The sequence below is a fragment of the Nomascus leucogenys genome, chromosome 7b (assembly GCF_006542625.1).
Source record: "Nomascus leucogenys isolate Asia chromosome 7b, Asia_NLE_v1, whole genome shotgun sequence".
Lineage (NCBI taxonomy): Eukaryota > Metazoa > Chordata > Mammalia > Primates > Hylobatidae > Nomascus > Nomascus leucogenys.
This window is the reverse complement of record NC_044387.1, coordinates 22,578,168-22,591,423: the sequence shown is the minus strand read 5'-3', so window position 1 is coordinate 22,591,423 and position 13,256 is coordinate 22,578,168.

Genomic DNA, 13,256 nt, shown 5'->3' with positions numbered 1-13,256 from the left:
GAAAATTTTGTAGAATCTTTTATCTCAGCTGTCATTCCAGTCTACTCTCTTCTTATATAGCCCATCCTTGAAGAAAGCAAGAGCAGAAGTTATGCCTCTATCTATGTGAAACTATTTTTTATACAGCATTGTAACAGATAATACTAGTCCTATTCCCACATTCTCACTAATCCCTTTTATATTTTTGTGCATTCTTCTAGCTGCTGAGTGTTTGCTTCACATGAGCCTCATATAGGATTATTTTCAGGTGACTGTCTCAGATTATTCAACATGATTTTCAGAGGGAAGTCTCTAGGAATTTACATCACTTGGGTGAAGGAAGAGAGCAAAGACTTAACCACTAACTGGTTGAGATGAATGAAAACCTACTTTCTTTTCCTGGAGTTTAAATACACTGTGAGCCATAATTTTCAAGCCAGAGCTCCACTGCAAGAAAAGGTGAAGGATGGGGTATTGCCTGCAATTCACCCTTTGCTTAGCTTCTTCCCTTTTCTTCTATTAGGCTGGTGCAAAAGTAACTGTGGTTTCTGCCATTACTTTTAATATATTCCTAAATACCTATTTAGTCTCCTGGCAAACTTCCTGGTAAATCTCAGGCTCTCCTTCTGGGAAGCCAGTCTCAAGACAAGGATTTTCTTCTGAATTTTCAGAGATATGCACATTCATATTATACTGTATATTTTTACATAGGTAATGTTTACTCTTTATTATTTAATTTATTTTTGGTTTAAGTACTATATATGCAAGATTCAGAATCCTAGCAGCATAAAAGCATGCACGGTAATAAGTAAGTCTCTCTCTCTCCTGTTCCAGTGATGACCAATTTTCTAAGTTTCTGTGGGTGTCTCCAGATATAGTCTATGAATGTAAAATATATATATTATATTTACCACACAAATACAGCATACTTTATATGGCATTAATATTTGCTTTTTTTCACTTAAGACTAGTTTGAAGATTTTTTTATAATGTTACATATAGAGCTCTGTTTTCTGTTAACTTTAAACATAAACTTTTTTTAGAACAGTTTAAATTTACAGAAAAATAGTAAAAATAGAACAGGTTTTTAAATACTGCATACCCAATTTCTCCTATTAACATCTTACATAACTATGCTCATTTTTTACAATTAATGAACTAATATTGATTATTATTCACTTAAATTCATTATTCATATTTTGATCTTTACCTAATTATATTTTTCTGCTTCAGGATACCACAATACATTTAGCATTCATGTCTCCTAAGGCTCCTCTTGACTTAACAATGTCTAAGACATCCCTTGTTTTTGATGATCTTGACAGTTTTGAAGAGTACAGGTCACTTTTTGCAAAATGGCCTTCAGTGGTATTTCTGTGATGTTCTCCTCTTCATGATTAAACTGGGGTTATAGTTTCTTGATAGGAAGACCACAAAAGGTGCCATTTTCATCATGTTCTATCAAACGTATGTCCTATGAATATGACTTATCACTGCTGATGTTGACCTTGATCACATGGCTGAGACAGTATTTTTCAGATTTTTCCAAGGTAAAGTTACTCTTTTTTCATCCTTTTCATACTGCACTCTTTAGAAGAAAGTCATTGAGCACAGACTATATTGAAAGGGTAGAAAGTTAGCATATGCTGTCACAATTAGCTTTATAATAAGTTTTAAAAACAAGGTGGTGTGAGTCCTCCAACTTTGCTCTTATTCAATATTGTGTTCATTCTTCTAGATCTTTGCCTTTTTATGTCAGTTTTAAATCAGGTTGTTCATAGCTACAAAATACCATTATGTGGTCTTGATAGGGACTGTGTTGAATCTATAAATCAAATTGAAAAGAACTGATATCTGAACAATATTGAGCTTTCCAATGTATCAACACAGAGTATCTCCCTATTAATTTAGTTCTTCTTTTACTTCTTTAATCAGAGTTTGGTAGTTTTCCTCATGTATATCTTGTATACATTTTATTAAATTTATATCTAAGACTTTCTTTTTCTTATAGTATGGTAAATGGTATTTTTATTTAAATCTTAAATATCAACTGTTTAGTACTGGCATACAGAAAAGTAAATAATGCTGTATATTAACCTTGTATTCTATAACCTTGTCATACTTGCTTATAAGTTCCAGGATTTTTTTTGGATCCATTGTGGTGGAGGCAGGGGTGTCTCCAGATAAAACCATGTCATCTAGAGACAAAGAAATTTTTCTTTCTTCCTTTTAAATGTCTATAAATTTTTTTATTTATTTTATTGCAACAGCTAGATATTTACAGTAGGATTTTGAATAGTCCATGTCTTTTTCTTGATATTAAGAAAAAAGCAGGGATGGAGCCAAGATGCCTGAATAGAGGCAGCTCTGCTCAGCAGCCCCCACGGAGGACAAAAACTGTGAGTGCACTCTGCATCTTCAACTGAGGTACCAAAGTCCTGTTATTGGGACTGACTAGGTGGCGGGCATGACTCAGGGAAAGCAAGCAAAAGCAGGGTGGAGCAACACCCCACCCAGGAGCTACACGTGGCAAAGGGAGCTGCTTCCCCCAGCCAAGGGAGACAATGAGGGATTGTACTTCCCTTCCCTGTAAACCAGACTTTTCCCAGGGATCCTTGTAACCTGTTCATCAGGAGGTCCCCTCCTGAGCCCAGGCTACCGGAGACTTGGGGCCCAAGGAGAAAGCCGTGGAGAATCACAGGGGCTGCTCGAGTGGGCAGCTGCTTTGAGCAGACACTGCGACCTAGGAGTGTTAGCATACTCTGCTCTTTGAAATCCCTTCAGGCAGGAAATCCATCTACTCTTGTAAGGAGGCTGAAGCCAGGGAGCCAAGTGGCCTGTTCCCACAGACCTCCACGAGCACAAACCCCCTGGCTTAGAGCCATACCCCACTTCCCCCAGCCAGTGCAACCAGGGAGAAGCTGCTTAAGAAGACAGAGTTCCCCAGGGAGAGGGGTGGCTGCCATCACTGCTGGCCCTTTTCCCTTGCCACTGACACCAGTGAGAGAGTGGGACTGGATCAACTCCTCCTCAGAGGGTAGAGCCTCCCTGTGGGAATCTCAGCATCCCCAGGCAAGAATTTGTGGACAGAACACTGATAACCCTGAGAGGAGCTCCCTGGAGGAGGGGCAGCTGTGGTATCCTGCATCAAGGATCTTAAGTTTTTTCTGCCTTCTGGCTCTGGAGAATTGGGGTAGCCCAGATGAGGGTGATTCCCCCCAGTGAAGCACACCCACCCTGTAAAGGGGCAGGCACACTGCTTTTTTAAACAGGTCTCTAACCCCACTTTTCCTGACTGAGTGAGACCTCTCAACAGGAGTCTCAAGACACCTCGTACAGAGTGTTTCAGTGCCCCTATGGGACAAAGCCCCCTGAGAAAAAAGCAGCCTGACGTCTTTGCTTTCTGCAGCCTCTCCTGGTGTTAACTCCAGGGAGGGGAGGGATCAAAGCGAATAGGGGTTGGAGTGGACTGCAAGCAAACTGCAGCAGCCCCACAGAAGAGTGGTCAGACTGCTAAAAGAAAAACAAATGGAACACAGCCACATCAACAAAAAAGGCATAAAATAAAACCCATCCAAAAGTCAGCAGCCTCAAAAATCAAAGATAGATGAACCCAGGAATATGAGAAAGAATCAATGCAAAAATGCTGAAAACTCAAAAAGCCAGAGTGCCTCTTCTCCTTCAGAAGGCTGCCACAGGCCTCCAGCAAGGGCACAGAAATGGGCTGAGGCTGAGATGGATGAAATTAACAGAAGTAAGCTTCAGAAGATGGGTAATAATGAACTTCACTGAGCTAAAGGATTATGTTCTAACTCACTGCAAAGAAGCTAAGAACCATGATAAAAATGTTACAGGAGCTGTTAACCAGAGTAACCAGTTAGAGAGGAACATAAATGATCGGATGGAGCTGAAAAACACAACACGAGAACAACTTGTAATGCAAACATGAGTATCAATAGCTGAATAGACCAAATAGAAAAAAGGATATCAGAGGATGAAGACGATCTTGCTGAAATAAGGCAGGCAGACAAGATTAGAGAAAAAAGAATGAAAATGAATGAAGAAAACCTCTGAGAACTATGGGGCTATGTTAAAAGACCAAACCTACGAATGGTAGGGGTACGTGAAAGAGACAGGGAGAACGGAACCAAGTTGGAAAACCACTTAAAGATATCATCCAGGTAACTTCCCCAACCTAGCAAGACAGGCCAATATTCCAATTCAGGAAATCCAGAGAACCCCAGTAAAATACTCCATGAGAAGATCAACCCGTAATTATCAGATTTTCCAAGGTTGAAATGAGGGAAAAATAGTTAAGTGCAGCCAGTAAAAAGGGCCAGGTAACCTATAAAGAGAAGCCCATCAGACTATCAGCAGGCTTCTCTGCAGAACCTTTACAAGCCAGAAGACATTGGGGACCAATACATAACATCCTTAAAGAAAAGAATTTCCGAAGTAGAATTCCATATCCAGCCAAACTAAGTTTCCAAAGTGAAGGATAAATAAAATCTTTTTCAGACAAGCAAATGCTGAGGGAATGTGTCACCTTGCCTGACTTGCAAGAGCTCCTGAAAAAGGCACTAAATATGGAAAGGAAAAACCAATACCAGCCACTACAAAAAACACACTGAAATACCCAGATCAGTGATATTATGAAGCAAATGCATAAACAAGTCAGCAAAATAACCAGGCATCATGACATCAGGATCAAAGTCACACATAACAATAATAACTTTACATGTAAATGGGCTTTGCCCCAATGAAAAGACACAGAGTGGCAAGCTGGATAAAGAGTAAAAATCCATTGGTTTGCTGTATTCAAGAGATCCATTTCACATGCAAGGACACACATAGAATCGAAAAAAAGGATGGAAAACTGAAAAAAAAGGAGGGGTTGTACTCCTAGTTTCTTACAAAATAGACTTGAAGCCAACAAAGTTCAAAAAAGACAAAGAAGGGCATTACATAATGGTAAGGGGGTCAATTGAGCAAGAGAGCTAACTATCTTAAATATACACCCAAGACAGGAGCAGCCAGATTCATAAAACAAGTTCTTTGAGACCTACAAAGAGACTTAGACTCCCATGCAATAATACTAGGAGACTTTAAACCCCAGTGACAATATTAGACATACCATAGAGACAGAAAATTAACAAAGATATTCGTGACTTGTACTCAGATCTGGACCAAGTTGACCTGATAGATGTCTACAGATCTTTAAACGTAAAACCCAAAACTATAAAAACACTAGAATAAATTCTAGATCTATTATAGAATTATTCTAATATATCCTAGAATTATTCTAGAATAAATTCTACAGATCTTTGCACCTGAAAACAACAAAATATACATTCTTCTTGGTGCCACATGGCATTTATTCTAAAATTGATCACATAATTGGAAGTAAATCACTCCTCAGCAAATGCAAAAGAAATGAAATCATAACAGTCTCTCAGACCACAGCGCAATCAAATTAAAACTCAAGAGTAAGAAACTCACTCAGAATCACACAACTCATGTAAATTGAACAACCTGCTCCAGAATGACTCCTGAGTAACAGTGAAATTCATTATTGGTTGTTCAATTAAATTATTATTGGTTTTTCTATGAAATCAAGAAGTTTTTTGAAACCCAATGAGAACAAAGAGACAACATACCAGAATCTGTGGTATGCAGCTAAAGCAGTGTTAGGAGAGAAATTTATAGCACTAAATGCCTGCAGCAAAATACTAGAAAGATCTCAAATCAACAACCTAGCATCACAACTAAAAGAACTAGAGAACCAAGAGCAAACACCAAAGCTAGCAGAACACAATAAATAACCAAGATTAGAGCAGAACTGAAGGAGACAGAGATATGAACAACCCTTCAAAAAAAAATCAATGAATCCATGAGCTTTTTTTTTGAAATAATTAATAAAATAGATAGACCACTAGCTAGACTAATATAGAACAAAGAGAAAAGAATGAAATAGACACAATAAAAAGTGATAGAGAGAATATTACCACTGACCCCACAGAAATACAAACTACAATTGGAGAAAACTTTAAACAACTGTATGCAAATAAACTAGATAATCTAGAAAAAATGAATAAATTCCTGGACACATACACCCTCCCAAGACTGAAAGAGGAAGAAGCTGAATCCCCAAATAGATCAAAAACAAGTTCTGAAATTGAGGCAGTAATAAATAGACTACCAAAGAAAAAACGTCTAGGATCAGATAGATTTCCAGCTGAATTCTACCAGAAATAAAAACAAGAGCTAATACCATTTTTTTCTGAAAGTATTCCAAACAACTGAAAAGGAGGGACTTCTCCCTAACTCATTCTCTGAGGCCAGCATCATCCTGGTACCAAAACCTGGCAGAGATACAACAAAAAAAGAAAGCTTCAGGCCAATATTCCTGATGAACATTGATGCAAAAAGTCTCAATAAAATACTGGCAAACAGAATCCAGCAGTACATCAACAAGCTTATCCACCACAATCAAGTTGGCTTTATCCCTGGGATGCAACGATGGTCAACATATGCAAATTAATAAATTTAATTCATCACATAAACAGATTGAAATACAAAAGCCACATGATTATCTCAATAGATGCAGAAAAGGCCTTTGATAAAATTCAACAACTCTTCATGTTAAAAGCCCTCAATAAACTCGATATTGAAGGAACATAACTCAGAATAATAAGAGCCATTTATGACAAACTCACAGCCAATATTATACTGAATGGGCAAAAGCTGGAAGCATTCCCCTTGAAAATCAGCACAAGATAGTGATGCCCTCTCTCACCACTCCTATTCAACTTTGTATTGGAAGTTCTGGCCAGGGCAATCAGGCAAGAGAAAGAAATAAAAAGTACTCAAATAAGAAGAGAGGAAGTCAAGTTGTCTCTGTTTGCAGACTGACATAATTTTATATTTAGAAAACTCCATCTTCTCAGCCCAAAAACCTCTTAAATTGACAATCAAATTTAGCAAAGTCTCAGGATACAAAATCAATGTGCAAAAATCAAAAGCATTCCTTTACACCAATAATAGGCAAGGAGAAAACCAAATCATGAATGATCTCTCATTCATAATTGCTACAGAAAGAATAAAATGTCTAGGAATACAATTAACAAGGGAAGTGAAGTACTTCTTCAAGGAGAACTACAAACTTTTCCTCAAGGAAACCAGAGAGTACACAAACAAATTGAAAAATATTCCATGCTGATGAATAGGAAGAATCAGTGTTGTGAAAATGGTCATACTGCCCAAAGTAAATTAGAGATTCAATGCTATTCCCATTAAACTACCACTGACATTATTCAAGAATTAGAAAAAAACTATTTTAAAATTCATATCGAACCAAAAAAGAGCCCATATAACCAAGACAATCCTAAGCAGAAAGAACAAAGTTGGAGGCATCATCTTACCAGATTTCAAACTATATTATGAGGTTACAATAACCGAAACAGCATGGTAGTGGTACAAAAACAGGCATATAGACCAATGAAACAGAATACAGAACTCAGAAATAAGATCACACATCCACAACCATCAGATCTTTAACAAACCTGTCAAAAACAGGCAATGGGGAAAGGATTCCCTACTCAACCAATTCTGCTAGGATAACTGGCCATTCATTTGCAGAAAATTGAAACTGGACACTTATACAAAAATTAATATGAGTATTTAACACAAGTCTTGAATGTAATTTAGATTAACACGTCTTTAATCTAAGATAGGTTAAAGACTTAAATGTAAAACCCAAAACTATAAAAACACTAGAATAAATTCTAGGCAATACCACTAGGGCACAGGCAAAGACTTTCTGACACAATTGCCAAAAGCAATTGCAATAAAAGCAAAAATTGGCAAGTGGAATCTAATCAAACTAAAGAGCTTCTGCACAGGGAAATGATCATCAGAGTGAACAGGTCATCTACAGAGTGGGAGAAAAATCTTTTCAATTTATCTATCCAACAAAGGTTTAATATCCAGAATCTACAAGGAACTCAAACAAATTTACAAGAAAATAAACAACCCCAATAAAAAATGTGCAAAGGACATGAACAGACACTTCTCAAAAGAAAACATTGACAAGGCCAACAAACATATTTAAAAATGCTCAACATAACTGATCATTAGAGAAATGCAAATCATAACCACAATGAGATACCATCTCATGCCAGTCAGAATGGCCATTATTAAAAGATGAAGAAACAACAGTATCTGGCAAGGGTGCAGAGAAATAGGAACGCTTTTACGCTGTTGGTGGGAATGTAAAGTCATTCAATCATTGTAGAAGATGGTGTGGTGATTCTTCAAAGAGCTAGAACCAGAAATACCATTTCACCAGGAATCTCATTACTGGGTATATATTCAAAGGTATATGAATCACGCAGCTATAAAGACACATGCGCACGTATGTTTATTGCAGCATTGTTCACAATAGCAAAGTCTTGGAACCAACCCACATGCTAATCAGTGATAAGCTAAAGAAAACATGGTACACATACACCATGGAATATTATGCAGCCATAAAAAGGAATAAGATCATATTCTTTTCAGGGACATGCATCAAGGTGGAAGCCATTATCCTCAGCAAACTAACACAAGAACAGAAAATCAAACACCGCATGCTCTCACTTACAAGTGGGAGCTGAATGATGGGATCATATAGACATGAAAAGGGAAACAACACACACTGGGGCCTATCAGGGAATAGGGTGCAGGGAGAGAGAGTATTAGAAAGGATGGCTAATTCATGCTGGGCTTAATATTTAGGTGATGGGTTGATAGGTGCAGTAAACCACTATGGCACGTTTACCTATATAACAAATCTGCATATCCAGTACATGTGTCCCAGTACTAAAAATTTAAAAAAATTTAAAAAAAAGAAGCAACCAGTTTTATAACATTGTGTATGATTATAACTGTAGGTTTTTAGTAGATGTTCTTTATCATGGTGAGGAAATACACTTTGATACTTAGCTTGCCAAAACTTTTTATTATAAATCGGTGTTTGTTTTTGTCAAATGTTTTCTTCAGTATCAATTAATATGAGTATATATGTTTTTTAAAACATTTTGCCTATGATATGGTGGTGTTGAGCCAGCATTTCATACTTGGAATAAATCTCACTTGGTTGGTTATGTTGTATAATTTTTTGTTTTACAATTTTTTTGATTTGCTAATGTTTTAATAAAGATTTTTGAATCTGTGTTCATGAGAAATATTGGTCTGTATATTTCTTTTCTTATAATGCCTCTGTCTTGTTTTAATATTAGGGTAATGTTGAACTCGTGGAATGTTAGGAAGTAATTCCTCTGCATCTATTTTCTGAAGATTACCTCGGAGAACAGGTATCATTTCTTTGATACATTTTTGTAGAATTTGCCACTGAAATAATCCTGGCCTGATACGTTCCATTTTGAAAGTTTTCTATTTTAAAATTTTTAGTTATTTTTGTCAGTTTTTGAATAAACCATAGGAATAGGCTTATATTCAGATGATCTATTTCTCTGTTTTTCAGTTTTAGTAATTCGTGTCTTTAAAACAATCATTCCTTTTTATTTATCAAATTTGTGGACATGGATTTATTCATATTATGTTTATTATTCTTTCAATGTCCATGGGAACAGTATTGATGACCCCTCTTCCACCATTGATGTTTATAATTTATAGCTTATCTCTTTATTTCCTGGCTATCCTAGCTAGAATTTTATCAATTATATTTGCTAATAATCAGATATTGGTTTTGCTGATATTCTCTGTTGTTTTACTGTTTATGATTTTATGGATTTTTCTTCAAATTCTTAAAATTTCTTCTCTTTTATTTGGTTTAGCTTATATGCTGTTTTTTCTCTGATTTCTAAAGATGGAAATATAGATTATTATCTTTATATCTTTTTTCTTTTCCAATATATGCCTTTAATGCTATATTTTATCATGTTAGTCTTACTGTTTCTACATCCCACAGATTTCAATATGTTGTGTATTCATTTTCACTTAGTTGAATTTTTGTTTTTGGATTTTCCCATGAGTCTGGGTTGAGAATGCTGATCAATACATTAGAACATAAAGTTCCCCAAGATAATCAAGATAAAAAGAGAACTATAATTGTTGGGTAGTTCAGTGGTGGTAATCTTCTGTAGGTCAAAGTTAAAAATAAGATAAGCAGTTAAACACCCAAGCTCCCAGACCATATAGGGACTTGAAATCTAAAAATAATAAGAGCCAGGGGACAGTACTGAACTATCACAAGCAAGATAAGTGAAATTCTTTTAATGAGACTAAAGTTTGAGTACCTAAATTGGAGAGTGCTGTAGAGATAGTTAAGGCAACACAGTATTCCTAAGATGAAGGTAAGTGGAGAACCAACAAATATGATGCTCATTTTATCAATGAAGCGAATAGAAAATGGAAAATCAAGGTATTGAAAATGGTTTCCTTGATCAATTACCACCTTTTCTTGCAGTTTGTGGTCATAAGTCAATGCATGTACTTAGAACCTAGAGTGCCATAATGGTTTATAAAATGTTATGTTAGGCCAGGCATGGTGGCTCATACCTGTAATCTCAGACCTTTGAGAGGCTGAGGCTGGCAGATCATAAAGTCGAGAGTTTGAGATCAGCCTGGCCAACATAGTGAAACCCTGTCTCTATTAAAAATACAAAAAAAAAAAAAAAAAGTAGCCGGGAGTGGTGGCAGGCACCTGTAATCGCAGTTACTCAGAAGGCTGGGGCAGGAGAATCACTAGAATATGAGAAGTGGAAGTTGCAGTGAGCCAAGATGGCACCACTGAACTCCAGCCCAGGTGACAGTGTGAGACTCCATCAAAAAAAAAAAAAAAGTTATGTTAAAGCATATAGGAGAAAAATTTATTAGGAAGAAAAATTTATTTCAAAAGAAATATATATTTACATTCTGTTCTTTTAATAAATGTAGAAAGAGGGCATTTACTTGTCACTTCAAGTCAATGTGAGTGATGGTAAGAGACCTATCCATTGATATTGTCAAGTATTCCTTTAATTGGGGTGGTAAAATGACAGATACTTGGCTCATTTCTGAGTACACTAGGATAAAGGGCTATAGTGGGAGCCACTTACATGCTTAAACAACAAAGACAGCTGACTCTATCAGAAGAAAGTATGACTTTCACCAACAACAGGAAATAGGTTCCTTTTTGTGGTGGACAAAAATCCATTCAAGAGGATTTTGCCAGGACAAAATGACCTCAGCAGGAAGATTCTACAGGTGTTCAGTTATATACAGTTGATAATGGGGACTTCAAAAGTACTCAGCCAAAAAGATTGGTATTTGACTGCCTCAAAAGAGTAGAAGTTGGAGCTCCTTAGTGAGAGAATTTCCTCAGGCCTATGAAGACATCCTATAAGAGAAAGAATCAATATTGGGGATCTTCCATATCTAAAGGGTATTGACAGCAGATTATACTTCCAACTATGTGGTCAATTTTAGAATAAATGCAATGTGGTGCTGAGAAGTATGTATATTCTGTTGATTTGGGGTGGAGAGTACTGTAGATATCTATTAGGTCCACTTGGTCCAGAGCTGAGTTCAAGTCCTGAATATCCTTGTTAATTTTCTGTCTCACTGATTTGTCTAATATTGACAGTGGGGTGTTAAAGTCTCCCACTGTTATTGTGTGGGAGACTAAGCCTCTTTGTAGGTCTCTAAGAACTTGCTTTATGAATCTGGGTTCTCCTGTATTGAGTGCATATATATTTAGGATAGTTAGCTCTTCTTGCTGCATTGATCCTTTACCATTATGTAATGCCCTTCTTTGCTTTTTTGATCTTTGTTGGTTTAAAGTCTGTTTTATCAGAGACTAGGATTGCAACCCCTGCTTTTACTTTGCTTTCTGTTTGGTTGGTAAGTATTCTTCTATCCCTTAATTTTGTGCCTATGTGTGTCTTTGCATATGAGATGGGTCTCCTGAATACATCACACCTATGGGTCTTGACTCTTTATCCAATTTGCCAGTCTGTGTCTTTTAATTGGGGCATTTATTCTGTTTACAGTTAAGGTTAATATTGTTATGTGTAAATTTGGTCTGTCATTATGATGCTAGCTGGTTATTTTGCCTGTTAGTTGATGCCATTTCTTCATAGTGTCAATGGTCTTTACAATTTGGTATGTTTTTGCAGTGGCTAGTACCAGTTTTTCCTTTCCATATTTAGTGCATCCTTCAAAAGCTCTTGTAAGGCAGGTCTGGTGGTAACAAAATCTCTCAGCATTTTCTTGTCTATAAAAGGTTTTATTTCTCTTTTGCTTATGAAGCTGAGTTTGGCTGGATACAAAATTCTGGATTGAAAATTCTTTAAGAATGTTGAATATTGGCCCCCACGCTCTTCTGGCTTGTAGAGTTTTTGCAGAGAGATCCACTGTTAGTCTGATGAGCTTCTCTTCATGGGTAGCCCCACCTTTCTCTCTGGCAGCCCTTAACATTTTTTTCTCCATTTCAACCTTGGTGAATCTGACGATTATGCGTCTTGGGGTTGGTCTTCCCAAGGAATATCTTTGTAGTATTCTCTGTATTTCCTGAATTGAATGTTGGCCTGCCTTGCTAGGTTGGGGAAGTTCTCCTGGATAATATCCTGAAGAGTGTTTTCAAACTTGGTTCCATTCTCCATGTCACTTTCAAGTACACCAATCAAACATAGTTTTATTTTTTTCACATAATCCCTTATTTCTTGGAGGCTTTGTTCATTCCCTTTTATTTTTTTCTCCAATCTTGTCTTCATGCTTTATTACATTAAGTAAATCTTCAATCTCTGATATTCTTTCTTCCACTTGATTAATTCAACTATTGATACTTGTGTATGCTTCACGAAGTTCTTGTGTAGTGTTTTTCACCTCCATCAGGTCATTTATGTTCTTCTCTAAACTGGTTATTCTAGTTAGCAATTCCTCTAACCTTTTTTCAAGGCTCTTAACTCCCTTGCATTGGATTAGAACATGCTCCTTTAGCTCGGAGGAGTTTGTTATCACCCACCTTCTGAAGCCTACTTCTGTCAGTTCGTCAAACTCATTCTCCATCCAGTTTTGTTCCCTTGCTGGTGAGGAGTTGTGATCCTTGGGAGGAGGAGAAGAAGCATTCTGGTTTTTAGAATTTTCAGCCTTTTTGTACTGGTTTTTCCTCATCTTCATGGATTTATCTCCCTTCTTTGATGTTGGTGACCTTTGGGTGGGGTTTTTGAGTGGAAGTCCTTTTTGTTGATGTTAATGCTATTCTTTTCTGTTGTTAGTTTTCCTTTTAACAGTCA